The 15,943-nt window shown below is 35.4% G+C and overlaps 8 non-coding genes across 8 annotated transcripts; all 8 read right to left on the bottom strand.

Moving 5' to 3' along the window:
• Positions 1 to 1,253: 1,253 nt before the first annotated feature.
• Positions 1,254 to 1,327, bottom strand: TRNAN-GUU. The gene has a single exon. It is a non-coding gene; the product is annotated as a tRNA-Asn (tRNA).
• A 691-nt stretch (positions 1,328 to 2,018) lies between these two features.
• Positions 2,019 to 2,092, bottom strand: TRNAN-GUU. The gene has a single exon. It is a non-coding gene; the product is annotated as a tRNA-Asn (tRNA).
• A 696-nt stretch (positions 2,093 to 2,788) lies between these two features.
• On the bottom strand, positions 2,789 to 2,862 carry TRNAN-GUU. Its single transcript has one exon. It is a non-coding gene; the product is annotated as a tRNA-Asn (tRNA).
• A 692-nt stretch (positions 2,863 to 3,554) lies between these two features.
• Positions 3,555 to 3,628, bottom strand: TRNAN-GUU. The gene has a single exon. It is a non-coding gene; the product is annotated as a tRNA-Asn (tRNA).
• Positions 3,629 to 12,901: 9,273 nt separating this feature from the next.
• Positions 12,902 to 12,975, bottom strand: TRNAN-GUU. Its single transcript has one exon. It is a non-coding gene; the product is annotated as a tRNA-Asn (tRNA).
• A 635-nt stretch (positions 12,976 to 13,610) lies between these two features.
• TRNAN-GUU lies at positions 13,611 to 13,684 on the bottom strand. Its single transcript has one exon. It is a non-coding gene; the product is annotated as a tRNA-Asn (tRNA).
• A 717-nt stretch (positions 13,685 to 14,401) lies between these two features.
• On the bottom strand, positions 14,402 to 14,475 carry TRNAN-GUU. The gene has a single exon. It is a non-coding gene; the product is annotated as a tRNA-Asn (tRNA).
• Positions 14,476 to 15,192: 717 nt separating this feature from the next.
• Positions 15,193 to 15,266, bottom strand: TRNAN-GUU. Its single transcript has one exon. It is a non-coding gene; the product is annotated as a tRNA-Asn (tRNA).
• Between the last annotated feature and the right edge of the window lie 677 nt (positions 15,267 to 15,943).

Genomic DNA, 15,943 nt, shown 5'->3' with positions numbered 1-15,943 from the left:
ATGATGATTTACAAGGTAGTATATGTTCTATACTCTCTCAAACATTTTCAGACAAAAAATTTAAGCCCCCACCGTAGGTAACTGTGATGTCATTACACGAAATGGAAGTTGGCACAATCAACCAATCTGAATAGCCACATATCTTAATTTGAGGCTCACCATACACAACCCAAACTTAGCCTTATACCCATAATATAATGTGGTAAGTTTCACAACATCAATAAAAATTTGAGGTGTATATTTATAATTATAAAATTTAGTCACTAGTTTCAATTGATGTTATATACAAACTTATGGAAGTAAATTTTGAAGAGTTCAAATTTTTGACCTTGTTTACAAACTTTAAATCGTTGTGACGTGATACTTCTATGACATAAAAATTCTAATTCGTGAGCTTTTCATACAAGATAGACAACAAGTTCCAGACCGAGTGTTGTTGCAATGGAACTATTAGTATGAGACTTGTGAGTTCTAATTTCGCTAGTCGTTAGAGGAAGGACTTAAATCTTCAACCTTGTTGTTAAGGGCCACACCCTCTAACCAACTGAGCTACTCCAGCAAACATTAAAAAATATATATTTTTTTAAAAAGAAATAATGAAACCTAATTGCGGCCCTAAGATCACATATTTAATTAAAGTCGGAACTAAAATGGACCATTATTCTTCTTGTTTTTTTTTTAATGCCCATGATGATTTACAAGGTAGTATATGTTGTATACTTTCTCAAACATTTCCAAACAAAAAATCTAAGCCCCCACCGTAGGTAACTGTGATGTCATTACACGAAATGGTAGTTGGCACAATCAACCAATCTGAATAGCCACATATCTTAATTTGAGGCTCACCATACACAACCCAACCTTAGCCTTATACCCATAATATAATGTGGTAAGTTTCACAACATCAATAAAAATTTGAAGTGTATATTTATAATTATAAATTAAAATTTAGCCAATAGTTTCAATTGATGATATATACAAACTTATGGAAGTAAATTTTGAAGAGTTCAAATTTCTGACCTTGTTTACAAACTTTAAATCGGTGTGACGTGTGATTTGAATTTTTTTTCTCTATCTTATAATATCAAGACAGTGATATAACTAAAAAACTAATATTTTCTATAAAAAATACTTCTATGACATAAAATTCCTAATTTGTGAGCCTTTCATACAAGTTAGAGAACAAGTTTCTGCCCGAGTGTTGTTGCAGTGGAACTATTAGTATGAAACCGGTGAGTTCAAATGTCGCTAGTCACTAGAGGAAGGACTTGAACCTTCGACCTTGTGGTTAACAGCCACACGCTCTAACCAACTGAGCTACTCCAGCAAACATTAAAGAATATTATTTTTTAAAGAAATAATGAAACCTAATTGCGGCCCTAAGATCACATATTTAATTAAAGTCGGAACTAAAATGGACCATTATTCTTCTTTCTTTTTTTTTTTAACGCCCATGATGATTTACAAGGTAGTATATGTTCTATACTTTCTCAAACATTTTTAAACAAAAAATCTAATCCCCCACCGTAAGTAACTGTGATGTCATTACACGAAATGGTAGTTGGCACAATCAACCAATCTGAATAGCCACATATCTTAATTTGAGGCTCACCATACACAACCAAACCTTAGCCTTATACCCATAATATAATGTGGTAAGTTTCACAACATCAATAAAAATTTGAAGTGTATATTTATAATTATAAAATTTAGTCACTAGTTTCAATTGATGATATATACATACTTATGGATGTAAATTTTGAAGTGTTCAAATTTCTGACCTTGTTTACAAACTTTAAATCGTTGTGACGTGTAATTTGAATTTTTTTTCGCTAAATCTTATAATATAAAGACAGTTATATAACTAAAAAAGAAAAATTATCTATAAAAAAAATACTTCTATGACTTAAAATTCCTACTTTGTGAGCCTTCCATACAAGCAAGACAACAAGTTTCAACCCGAGTGTTGTTGCAATTTTACTATTAGTATGAAACCGGTGAGTTCAAATGCCGCTAGTCGCTAGAGGAAGGACTTAAACCTTCAACCTTGTTGTTAACAGCCACACCCTCTAACCAACTGAGCTACTCCAGCAAACATTAAAAAATATATATTTTTTTAAAAAGAAATAGTGAAACCTAATTGCGGCCCTAAGATCACATATTTAATTAAAGTCGGAACTAAAATGGACCATTATTCTTCTTGTTTTTTTTTTTTAATGCCCATGATGATTTACAAGGTAGTATATGTTGTATACTTTCTCAAACATTTCCAAACAAAAAATCTAAGCCCCCACCGTAGGTAACTGTGATGTCATTACACGAAATGGTAGTTGGCACAATCAACCAATCTGAATAGCCACATATCTTAATTTGAGGCTCACCATACACAACCCAACCTTAGCCTTATACCCATAATATAATGTGGTAAGTTTCACAACATCAATAAAAATTTGAAGTGTATATTTATAATTATAAATTAAAATTTAGCCAATAGTTTCAATTGATGATATATACAAACTTATGGAAGTAAATTTTGAAGAGTTCAAATTTCTGACCTTGTTTACAAACTTTAAATCGGTGTGACGTGTGATTTGAATTTTTTTTCTCTATCTTATAATATCAAGACAGTGATATAACTAAAAAACTAATATTTTCTATAAAAAATACTTCTATGACATAAAATTCCTAATTTGTGAGCCTTTCATACAAGTTAGAGAACAAGTTTCTGCCCGAGTGTTGTTGCAGTGGAACTATTAGTATGAAACCGGTGAGTTCAAATGTCGCTAGTCACTAGAGGAAGGACTTGAACCTTCGACCTTGTGGTTAACAGCCACACGCTCTAACCAACTGAGCTACTCCAGCAAACATTAAAGAATATTATTTTTTAAAGAAATAATGAAACCTAATTGCGGCCCTAAGATCACATATTTAATTAAAGTCGGAACTAAAATGGACCATTATTCTTCTTTCTTTTTTTTTTTTAACGCCCATGATGATTTACAAGGTAGTATATGTTCTATACTTTCTCAAACATTTTTAAACAAAAAATCTAATCCCCCACCGTAAGTAACTGTGATGTCATTACACGAAATGGTAGTTGGCACAATCAACCAATCTGAATAGCCACATATCTTAATTTGAGGCTCACCATACACAACCAAACCTTAGCCTTATACCCATAATATAATGTGGTAAGTTTCACAACATCAATAAAAATTTGAAGTGTATATTTATAATTATAAAATTTAGTCACTAGTTTCAATTGATGATATATACATACTTATGGATGTAAATTTTGAAGTGTTCAAATTTCTGACCTTGTTTACAAACTTTAAATCGTTGTGACGTGTAATTTGAATTTTTTTTCGCTAAATCTTATAATATAATGACAGTTATATAACTAAAAAAGAAAAATTATCTATAAAAAAAATACTTCTATGACTTAAAATTCCTACTTTGTGAGCCTTCCATACAAGCAAGACAACAAGTTTCAACCCGAGTGTTGTTGCAATTTTACTATTAGTATGAAACCGGTGAGTTCAAATGCCGCTAGTCGCTAGAGGAAGGACTTAAACCTTCAACCTTGTTGTTAACAGCCACACCCTCTAACCAACTGAGCTACTCCAGCAAACATTAAAAAATATATTTTTTTAAAAAAGAAATAGTGAAACCTAATTGCGGCCCTAAGATCACATATTTAATTAAATTCGGAACTAAAATGGACCATTATTCTTCTTGTTTTTTTTTAATGCCCATGATGATTTACAAGGTAGTATATGTTCTATACTTTCTCAAACATTTCCAAACAAAAAATCTAAGCCCCCACCGTAGGTAACAGTGATGTCATTACACGAAATGGTAGTTGGCACAATCAACCAATCTGAATAGCCACATATCTTAATTTGAGGCTCACCATACACAACCCAACCTTAGCCTTATACCCATAATATAATGTGGTAAGTTTCACAACATCAATAAAAATTTGAAGTGTATATTTATAATTATAAAATTTAGTCACTAGTTTCAATTGATGTTATATACAAACTTATGGAAGTAAATTTTGAAGAGTTCAAATTTCTGACCTTGTTTACAAAATTTAAATCGTTTTACGTGTAATTTGAATTTTTTTTCTCTATCATATAATATCAAGACAGTTATATAACTAAAAAAGTAAAATTATCTATAAAAAAATACTTCTTTGAAATAAAATTCCTAATTTGTGAGCCTTCTATACAAGCTAGACAACAAGTTTCTGCCCGAGTGTTGTTGCAGTGGAACTATTAGTATGAAACCGGTGAGTTCAAATGTCGCTAGTCGCTAGAGGAAGGACTTGAGAACCTTCGACCTTGTGGTTAACAGCCACACGCTCTAACCAACTGAGCTACTCCAGCAAACATTAAAGAATATTTTTTTTTTAAAGAAATAATGAAGCCTAATTGCGGCCCTAGGATCACATATTTAATTAAAGTCGGAACTAAAATGGACCATTATTCTTCTTTCTTTTTTTTTTTTTTTAATGCCCATGATGATTTACAAGGTAGTATATGTTCTATACTTTCTCAAACATTTTCAAACAAAAAATTCGTAAGTGTACAAAATAGTACACATTAGATTGGCTAATTTATTAGTTTATTTTATTAATATGTAATGTTAATTAAAATTGATTTGTAATTAGTATTATTGGACCAAGCTAAAATGTGTGGTGGAGATTTATTGTTAATGAATTGGACAAAGAAGCAAGTCTGAAGATCTCATTTAATGAATGAGTGGTTGAGAAGAATTCAAGCCACATATGAAGCTACAATCAAGGCATGGTGAAATGGAAGCTACGTACAGTATATAAGGAAGGGAAAATGAAAGAGGAAGTTGCCAATTCTGAAATTCTAATCTCATCTGCAAACTTCCTACATTACTGCTTTAATATTGATTATATTTATTGTGATTTAAACCTGTACTACAAATTAGTACCTGTGACAGCTGAAGTGCTACACCAAAGATGGTTATGGCATGCACGGTTCAGTCCTGAGTAGGTGTTTTAGAAGAGTTGTAGTGGTAAAGGCTGTGAGCCGTTTGTAGTTACCTCTTGTAATACTCTGTGGTGAACATTTAGTGGATTGGGCAGATGTGGGTTGCCTCGCAGACGTAGGAGAAGGAGCTCCGAACTGCGTAACAATTCTACTGTGTCTTTACTTTATTTACGCTTTCAATTTCGTTATTTATACGTTGATTAAATTGATCTAATTAAACAGCGAAATTGTCTCGTAATATAAAATCAAGTAGAATTCTTAGTGTTAAATTGATTTCAAGATACACGGGCTTTCAATTGGTATCAGAGCCTCCAGACTTAAGTTATTAGTCTGACGATCTGGCTACTCCATGCCCCTTGATCTCAATCCTTCAGCGGTTAATTTTATTATTTCTGATGTTGTTAAATTGTTCAATCTCACGGGTTATTGAGTGTTACAAAATGGAGCACACTAAAGCTCTTCCCCAGCTAGTCGGTGACAACTATGCATATTGGAAGGTGCGCACACGCACTCATCTCAAAGCACAAGGTGAAGCAGTATGGTGTATAATTGTAACAGGCTGGGAACATCCAACCAAAGCCAGTAGCAGTGAGGATGAAACTCGAGTGACAAAACCTGAAAATGAATGGACCCAAGCTGAGAAAACGAGTGCTGGACACAACGATAAGGCACTAGATATTATTTATGGGCTAATTCATGAAAGTCAATTTCCTATTGTTGCAGGTCATGATTTAGCGAAAGGTGCATGGGAAGCACTAGAGGCTACCTATGAAGGCACATCGTCGGTAAAACAATCGAAACTGCAACTGGTACAGTCAGACTTCGAGGAGCTCCGGATGAATGAAGATGAAAACATCGTGACCTTCCTCACTCGTGTGCAAGAGCTAGCAAATCGAGCTATGGTCCTTGGAGAACCGTTCACTCAAGAAAAGTTGGTGAAAAAAATTCTACGATCACTGCCACCTCAATTCCGAATGAAAGTAACAGCAATCCAAGAACATGACAACTGGGAGAAAAAGACTATAACACAACTAATGGGGAATCTAAGAACTTATGAGATGGAAATCTTAACAGATCACACAAAGAAACAAAAAATAGTAGCATTTACCGCTGAAGAAAATAATTGTGTACCTAACTTAGATGAAATAGGTGATGATCCAGTTGTATTTCTTACTAAACAGTTTTCTAAACTTTTGAAACAGGTATCAAAAGGTTCACGAAACAAGAATATGCATAAGGGGGCATCATCATCTAAAACGAGTTCTAAATCCGGATCATCAACCTTCAAGTCTTCTGGTTCACGTCCAGGACAGTCCAAAGAGAAATCCACCAGTAAAGGGATCAGATGCTATGATTGTGAAGGCTTCGGACATGTACAAGCAGAGTGCCCCACCTATCTTCGACGCAAGAAATCCATGTCAGCAGTTACTTGGAGTGATAATGACTCGGACGGTGAAACAGGAGGATCTGACTCAGACGAAATTTCTGGGAATTTTGTTGCCTTTACTGCACATATGGCTGCTAAACCGTGTCATGAAGATGTTGCTGACTCAGAAGGAGGCGAGTATAATTCTGCAGAAGATTTAGAGTCAAGTGAATCATCTTTTGAAATCGAGTTTAATAAATTGTATCCCAAATGGGCAGCACTAAGGAAAGAAAATCGTAGATTAACTAGTGAAATAGGGATTGTAACAAATGCAAAGAAAGTGTATCAAACTCAAATAGCTGACAGGGATCTACTTCTCAAAGAGGCATTGGCCCGAGAAGAAAGACTGAAACAAGAGGTACAGCCTCTGAAGCAGGAGCTGAACACCTACAAACGCCAAATCCAAATGATGGATACCACGTCTACTCTTGACGAGATCCTTGAGTCTGGAAGAAAGACATCTACAAAATTTGGTTTAGGATTCACACGAAACAGCTCAAAGGATAAAACAGTGTTTGTCAAAGCGTCAGGTCCCGGTCGAGGAGATATTCCAGAATCTAGCACAACGACACATCGCGTTGGTACAGTAAGATCACTCAAGCCGTACTATAAATCCTATAACCCAGTATGTCATTATTGCAGGTTACGGGGTCACACCAGACCGAAATGCCACTACTTCTACAAGGATCAAAGAATCGAGAAGTTCAAACACAAGAACATTCAACCCTTTACAAGACAAATCTGGGTGAAAAAGACAGATTATATCTCATTAGTATCTTTCCACTTTAAAAGTACAGGCCAAGAAGAAAAATGGTACTTCGATAGCGGGTGTTCACGTCACATGACGGGAAATGCTAAATTTCTGAGTAATGTTAACACAAGCAAAGATGAAGTTACCTTTAGCGACGGTATAAAGGACAAGTCACTGGTATAGGCACGCTAAACGTAGTTGGTCTGCCAAAGCTGGAGAAAGTTCTACTAGTCAAAGGACTTCATGCAAATCTTATAAGTATAAGTCAACTATGTGACCAGAACTGGAACGTGAGCTTCAACAAAAATAGTTGCAGTGTCCTAGACAAAGCAAATCAATGTGTTATGGAAGGTACAAGGTCAACTGATAATTGCTATATTCTTACTAACAATGTTTTGTGTTGCAGGATCAATATAGATGAAACTGAGCTTTGGCACCAAAAGCTAGGACATCTAAGTTACAGACTTCTTGAAAAACTTGTGAAAATCGAAGGTGTTCGTGGATTACCCAAGCTGAAAGTCAAACCAACCATATGTGGTGCATGTCAAGCAGGAAAGCAAACCAAATCCTCTCATCCAGCGCAACACACTATAAACACAAGTCACTGCTTGGAACTGATCCACATGGATCTCATTGGTCCAACTCAAACAGAAAGTGTTGGAGGTAAGAAATACATACTAGTTTGCGTAGATGATTATTCTCGTTTTTCTTGGGTTACCTTTCTCAGGGATAAGTCTGAAACCCTCGAAGCCTTCAAAACTTTGGCATTAAAACTCCAAAAAGAAAGAAATGAGCCCATCATTCGAATCCGAAGTGATCACGGACGAGAATTCGGCAACAATCTGTTCGATACCTTCTGCAACCAAACAGGAATCACACATGAATACTCAGCACCGAAAACACCGCAACAAAACGGAGTTGTTGAACGGAAGAACCGCACAATTCAAGAAATGGGACGAGTTCTGCTCAATGCCAAAGGACTACCTCAAAAATTTTGGGCAGAAGCTGTGAACACTGCATGTCACATCATCAATCGGGTCTAACTACGTCCAGGCACGAATCAGACCCCGTATACACTATGGAAAGGTAAGAAACCAAACATTAAATATTTCCATGTTTTCGGATCACACTGTTTTATCTTGAAGGATCGAAACCCTGTCGCAAAGTTTGAACCAAAAAGCGATGAAGGCATCTTCCTCGGCTATTCAACGAACAGCAGGGCATATCGTGTATACAACAAAGTTACCAAAACCATCATGGAGTCCACAAATGTTGTAATCGATGATCAACCGAGAGGTATTATCACAACGGCTCAACCTGGACCAGTGACAGAACCTGACACAAGTCGTCCTGAAACTTCTGATTCCAGAACTCCTGAACCTAATCCAGAGTCCTCTATTCCATCTCCCACATCAACTCAATCTGAGCAAGGAACTGAGTCTGAGTCTCAATCTGACACTGATCTATGTAACATTGATGTCCCTATTCGTATCCAGAAAGCTCATCCAATACAAAATGTAATTGGAGATCCTAATTCAGGCGTAAAAACCAGAGGTAAACTGAAACGTGATTACCTTCAACTAGCAGGATATTCTTGTTATACTTCGCAGATCGAACCGAAGAATATCAAAGGAGCTCTAACAGACGAACACTAGATTAAGGCCATGCAAGAAGAACTGGGGCAGTTCGAACGAAATAAGGTATGGTCTCTCATTCCAAAACCTAACAATGTTAATGTTGTAGGTACCAAATGGATCTTTCGCAAAAAAAACCAATGTAGCTGGCAACATCGCTAAAAATAAAGCGCGGCTTGTAGCTCAAGGCTACTCCCAAATTGAAGGAATCGACTACGACGAAACGTTCGCCCCAGTTGCACAGCTTAATCTACCAAACCAGGTATTACAAATAAATTCTAATTAATCTTTTTACGTTAACATGGCTGTTTGTTTAACTTTGTTGCAGAAGGACTCTTTCGATTTTTTTTAATCCATAAAGTTTTCTTTTCCCATATTTAATACCAGTTAAAACCAAACCATATAGTTCAATTTTTCCCCAAACCTCTATCTAAAAATTATCATCTCACGCCTCACGCCCTCTTGTTACCTTATACGGCTCATTTGACCTATCATATTTAATTTATTCTCGAACTTTAATCTTAAACTTAGATACTGGTTTCAACATTTCTTTGCCAGATCAGTTTGTATCTACCATTCCCTCTAGTGATATGTGTGCCCATTCCTTTCCTTTACAAGGTGATCCGTATGATTCTTCTTCACATAAATTACCTGAAAATCTTGTGCCTTTATCTGATTTAATGCATGTTGTGTCATCTCCCTTCACCATTCGAAATATTAATCAATATGTGTCTCCCATGACTTGTGCTGCATTCTCTATTCCCATAACCATTCCAGTCTCAAAATCCGCAGAGGTTCCCATCCATGTGCCCACCTCACATGATTCTGTTCCCATTATCTCTATGCCCGTGGGCAAATCTTCCCGAAAAGGGAAAGAAAAAATTACTGTTTCAGGTACCGCCGAGAAAAGAAAAATTGGAGCATTGGAGGATGTTGTCTACTTGTCTAATTCCAAGCAATCAAAAAGAGGGTCCACATTGCCACCCAGAATGACAAGGTCCAGATCAGTTTCAGGCCCAGTACCAAGTCCGGCCGCTGCACCAGCAGCTGCTACTGTCCGCTCTGGCTCAAAGATGAAACAACCCAAGAAGAAATATCATCCTATTTTACTGTCTCCAGATTTGATGTCTGACTGGAATGTTCATGCTACTAGGGATTTTATTCTGGAAAAATCCATCAAAGTGGAGGAATTGACAGAAAAATGCAACATTGTGCCTATTTTGCGAGATCAATACCTGCTTGCCTCACTTGTTCATATTGCTCCGTACTCCAGATGGCTCACTGCCGAGTTCTACACAAATTTAACATTGGATACATTTTCGGAGGGGTCACAGCGATTTCAACAAGTCATTATTCGGGATAAATGGTATCCCTTAAGCCCGGCAGCAATTAATTCCTATTTGGGTACTCCAAATCATCAAGCTACTCCTGACCCGAGTCCTAATCTCCTAGCCGCTGCTTTAACTCACAACAAGATCGTCACTTGGCCAAACACCGGACTTGAAAGCTTAAAACTCACCACGGTCTACTCTATTCTGTTACGGCTTGCTTCAACAAATTGGATGCCGGCTGTGCGTCATCATCTTGTGTCTGACCAGCTTGCTGCCCTTCTCTACAAGATCAGGAACCGGCTCCCACTCAATCTTGGAGAAATCATCTTTGGCCATCTTGCTCAATGAGTGCGACACAGGGAACCTAAGATACACCTACCATTTCCTAGCGTCATTTTTGGACTTCTACAGGAACACGGGTTCAAGCCCTACACGGATGAGGAGGTGATTACTAATGCCTCAGTCTATAAATATGATGATCGGTTGACAAATAAGGATCACTATGATGATAGAGCTACGCTTTTGATCACTCCCGGCGCACCAACTGCCACGCCCTCTGTGTCTGCCCTGCATCATCAGCTGACACTGCCTCTGCACCGAATCCCCGTCCTACGACAGCTATCAAGGAACCTCCGACGCTCATGGATCGCCGTCAAATTGTTCTCACTCTTCAAGCGTCAATTGCACAAGTTCGAACCTCGGTTGCTTCTCAACAAATAACCATTGATGGCTTAGAATAGTTGTTGAGTGCTCAGTTGGAAGAAATAGCCAGAATGGAGGCTATCTATGCTCGGATTCGATCTAACACTGGCGCTGGCACTGGTTCTATTTCTGAGAGTGATGAATCTGAGTCGGGCACCCCGTCTGCAAGTTAATCCAATCCACTAGAATGATGTTCACCGGTTTGTTTGTCATTTATTTGGCACAAACAAAGGGGGAGTATTGGAGAAAGGGGGAGTATTTTGGAATGTTTGGATGTTTGGTAAGTTTTTTGTTTTTGGTATACTTTGTTATGGATGTTAATCCTTGGTTCGGATGGTATATTAATAATTTGGTACTATATAAATATTTTTGGTATGACTATGAATGAATTAAGTATGAAAGTATGAATGTCTTGGTATATTTGGTATGTTGACTGCATGGTATGAATTGGGTTTATTTGGAATGCATATGAAGAAAGGAAAGCACCAACAAAGGGGGAGTAATTCATTGGAAAGCGTGACATATATGGTATGTTTGATACAACACTTTTTCGTGCATGATTCACTATTTATTAATTGGATGAAGTTTGTGAGTCAACATCAACCAAGATTCAAAATAAAATCCCACACACAAATAAGCTTTGGTCTGGTCTTAAGAGAATTAAATTTCACATTTCTTTTCTTTATATGTTCAGTACGTATACTATGGGATGTTAATAAAATATTCATTCCTTTTCCCAAAGTATAATGATACTATTGTTTTACCAAATAAATTGCCAAAGGGGGAGATTGTAAGTGTGAAAAATAGTACACATTAGATTGGCTAATTTATTAGTTTATTTTATTAATATGTAATGTTAATTAAAATTGATTTGTAATTAGTATTATTGGACCAAGCTAAAATGTGTGGTGGAGATTTATTGTTAATGAATTGGACAAAGAAGCAAGTCTGAAGATCTCATTTAATGAATGAGTGGTTGAGAAGAATTCAAGCCACATATGAAGCTACAATCAAGGCATGGTGAAATGGAAGCTACGTACAGTATATAAGGAAGGGAAAATGAAAGAGGAAGTTGCCAATTCTGAAATTCTAATCTCATCTGCAAGCTTCCTACATTACTGCTTTAATATTGATTATATTAATTGTGATTTAAACCTGTACTACAAATCAGTACCTGTGACAGCTGAAGTGCAACACCAAAGATGGTTATGGCATGCACGGTTCAGTCCTGAGTAGGTGTTTTAGAAGAGTTGTAGTGGTAAAGGCTGTGAGCCGTTTGTAGTTACCTCTTGTAATACTCTGTGGTGAACATCTAGTGGATTGGGCAGACGTGGGTTGCCCCGCAGACGTAGGAGAAGGAGCTCCGAACTGCGTAACAATTCTACTGTGTCTTTACTTTATTTACGCTTTCAATTTAGTTAATTATACGTTGATTAAATTGATCTAATTAAACAGCGAAATTGTCTCGTAATATAAAATCAAGTAGAATTCTTAGTGTTAAATTGGTTTCAAGATACATGGGCTTTTTCAAACTGTAAGCCCCCACCGCGGGTAACTAGGATGTCTTTACACTAAATGGTAGTTGGCGCAATCAACCAATCTGAATAGCCACATATCTTAATTTGAGGCTCACCATACACAACCCAACCTTAGCCTTATACCCATAATATAATGTGGTAAGTTTCACAACATCAATAAAAATTTGAAGTGTATATTTATAATTATAAAATTTAGTCACTAGTTTCAATTGATGTTATATACAAACTTATGGAAGTAAATTTTGAAGAGTTCAAATTTCTGACCTTGTTTACAAATTTTAAATCGTTTTACGTGTAATTTGAATATTTTTTTCTCTATCCTATAATATCAAGACAGTTATATAACTAAAAAAGTAAAATTATCTATAAAAAAATACTTCTATGACATAAAAATTTGTGAGCCTTCCATACAAGCTAGACAACAAGTTTCTGCCCGAGTGTTGTTGCAGTGGAACTATTAGTATGAAACCGAAGAGTTCAAATGTCGCTAATCGCTAGAGGAAGGACTTGAACCTTCGACCTTGTGGTTAACAGCCACACGCTCTAACCAACTGAGCTACTCCTGCAAACATTAAAGAATATTTTTTTTAAAGAAATAATGAAACCTAATTGCGGCCCTAAGATCACATATTTAATTAAAGTCGGAACTAAAATGGACCATTATTCTTCTTTCTTTTTTTTTTTTAATGCCCATGATGATTTACAAGATAGTATATGTTCTATACTTTCTCAAACATTTTCAAACAAAAAATGTAAGCGCCCACAACGGGTAACAAGGATGTCATTACACTAAATGGTAGTTGGCACAATCAACCAATCTGAATAGCCACATATCTTAATTTGAGGTTTCACAACATCAATAAAAATTTGAAGTGTATATTTATAATTATAAAATTTAGTCACTAGTTTCAATTGATGTTATATACAAACTTATGGAAGTAAATTTTGAAGAGTTAAAATTTCTGACCTTGTTTACAAACTTTAAATCGTTTTACGTGTAATTTGAATATTTTTTTCCCTATCTTATAATACCAAGACAGTTATATAACTAAAAAAGTAAAATTATCTATAAAAAAATACTTCTATGACATAAAATTCTTAATTTGTGAGCCTTCCATACAAGCTAGACAACAAGTTTCTGCCCGAGTGTTGTTGCAGTGGAACTATTAGTATGAAACTGGAGAGTTCAAATGTCGCTAGTCGCTAGAGGAAGGACTTGAACCTTCGACCTTGTGGTTAACAGCCACACGCTCTAACCAACTGAGCTACTCCAGCAAACATTAAAGCATATTTTTTTTTTAAAGAAATAATGAAACCTAATTGCGGCCCTAAGATCTCATATTTAATTATAGTCGGAACTAAAATGGACCATTTAATTAAAGTCGGAACTAAAATGGACCATTATTATTCTTTCTTTTTTTTTAATGCCCATGATGATTTACAAGGTAGTATATGTTCTTTACTTTCTCAAACATTTTCAAACAAAAAATGTAAGCCCCCACCGCGGGTAACTAGGATGTCATTACACAAAATGGTAGTTGGCACAATCAACCAATCTGAATAGCCACATATCTTAATTTGAGGCTCACCATACACAACCCAACCTTAGCCTTATACCCATAATATAATGTGGTAAGTTTCACAACATCAATAAAAATTTGAAGTGTATATTTATAATTATAAAATTTAGTCACTAGTTTCAATTGATGTTATATACAAACTTATGGAAGTAAATTTTGAAGAGTTCAAATTTCTGACCTTGTTTACAAACTTTAAATCGTTTTACGTGTAATTTGAATATTTTTTTCCCTATCTTATAATACCAAGACAGTTATATAACTAAAAAAGTAAAATTATCTATAAAAAAATACTTCTATGACATAAAATTCTTAATTTGTGAGCCTTCCATACAAGCTAGACAACAAGTTTCTGCCCTAGTGTTGTTGCAGTGGAACTATTAGTATGAAACCGATGAGTTCAAATGTCACTAGTCGCTAGAGGAAGGACTTGAACCTTCGACCTTGTGGTTAACAGCCACACACTCTAACCAACTGAGCTACTCCAGCAAACATTAAAGAATATTTTTTTTTTAAAGAAATAATGAAACCTAATTGCGGCCCTAAGATCTCATATTTAATTAAAGTCGGAACTAAAATGGACCATTTAATTAAAGTCGGAACTAAAATGGACCATTATTCTTCTTTCGTTTTTTTTAATGCCCATGATGATTTACAAGGTAGTATATGTTCTATACTTTCTCAAACATTTTCAAACAAAAAATGTAAGCCCCCACCGCGGGTAACTAGGATGTCATTACACTAAATGGTAGTTGGCACAATCAACCAATCTGAATAGCCACATATCTTAATTTGAGGCTCACCATACACAACCCAACCTCAGCCTTATACCCATAATATAATGTGGTAAGTTTCACAACATCAATAAAAATTTGAAGTGTATATTTATAATTATAAAATTTAGTCACTAGTTTCAATTGATGTTATATACAAACTTATGGAAGTAAATTTTGAAGAGTTCAAATTTCTGACCTTGTTTACAAATTTTAAATCGTTTTACGTGTAATTTGAATATTTTTTTCTCTATCCTATAATATCAAGACAGTTATATAACTAAAAAAGTAAAATTATCTATAAAAAAATACTTCTATGACATAAAATTCTTAATTTGTGAGCCTTCCATACAAGCTAGACAACAAGTTTCTGCCCGAGTGTTGTTGCAGTGGAACTATTAGTATGAAACTGGTGAGTTCAAATGTCGCTAGTCGCTAGAGGAAGGACTTGAACCTTCGACCTTGTGGTTAACAGCCACACGCTCTAACCAACTGAGCTACTCCAGCAAACATTAAAGAATATTTTTTTTTTAAAGAAATAATGAAACCTAATTGCGGCCCTAAGATCTCATATTTAATTAAAGTCGGAACTAAAATGGACCATTTAATTAAAGTCGGAACTAAAATGGACCATTATTATTCTTTCTTTTTTTTTAATGCCCATGATGATTTACAAGGTAGTATATGTTCTATACTTTCTCAAACATTTTCAAACAAAAAATGTAAGCCCCCACCGCGGGTAACTAGGATGTCATTACACTAAATGGTAGTTGGCACAATCAACCAATCTGAATAGCCACATATCTTAATTTGAGGCTCACCATATACAACCCAACCTCAGCCTTATACCCATAATATAATGTGGTAAGTTTCACAACATCAATAAAAATTTGAAGTGTATATTTATAATTATAAAATTTAGTCACTAGTTTCAATTGATGTTATATACAAACTTATGGAAGTAAATTTTGAAGAGTTCAAATTTCTGACCTTGTTTACAAATTTTAAATCGTTTTACGTGTAATTTGAATATTTTTTTCTCTATCCTATAATATCAAGACAGTTATTTAACTAAAAAAGTAAAATTATCTATAAAAAAATACTTCTATGACATAAAATTCTTAATTTGTGAGCCTTCCATACAAGCTAGACAGCAAGTTTCTGCCCGAGTGTTGTTGCAGTGG

Source organism: Ipomoea nil, unplaced genomic scaffold, assembly GCF_001879475.1.
Source record: "Ipomoea nil cultivar Tokyo-kokei standard unplaced genomic scaffold, Asagao_1.1 scaffold0164, whole genome shotgun sequence".
Taxonomy (NCBI): Eukaryota; Viridiplantae; Streptophyta; class Magnoliopsida; order Solanales; family Convolvulaceae; genus Ipomoea; species Ipomoea nil.
This window is presented reverse-complemented; position numbering and strand designations above follow the sequence as displayed.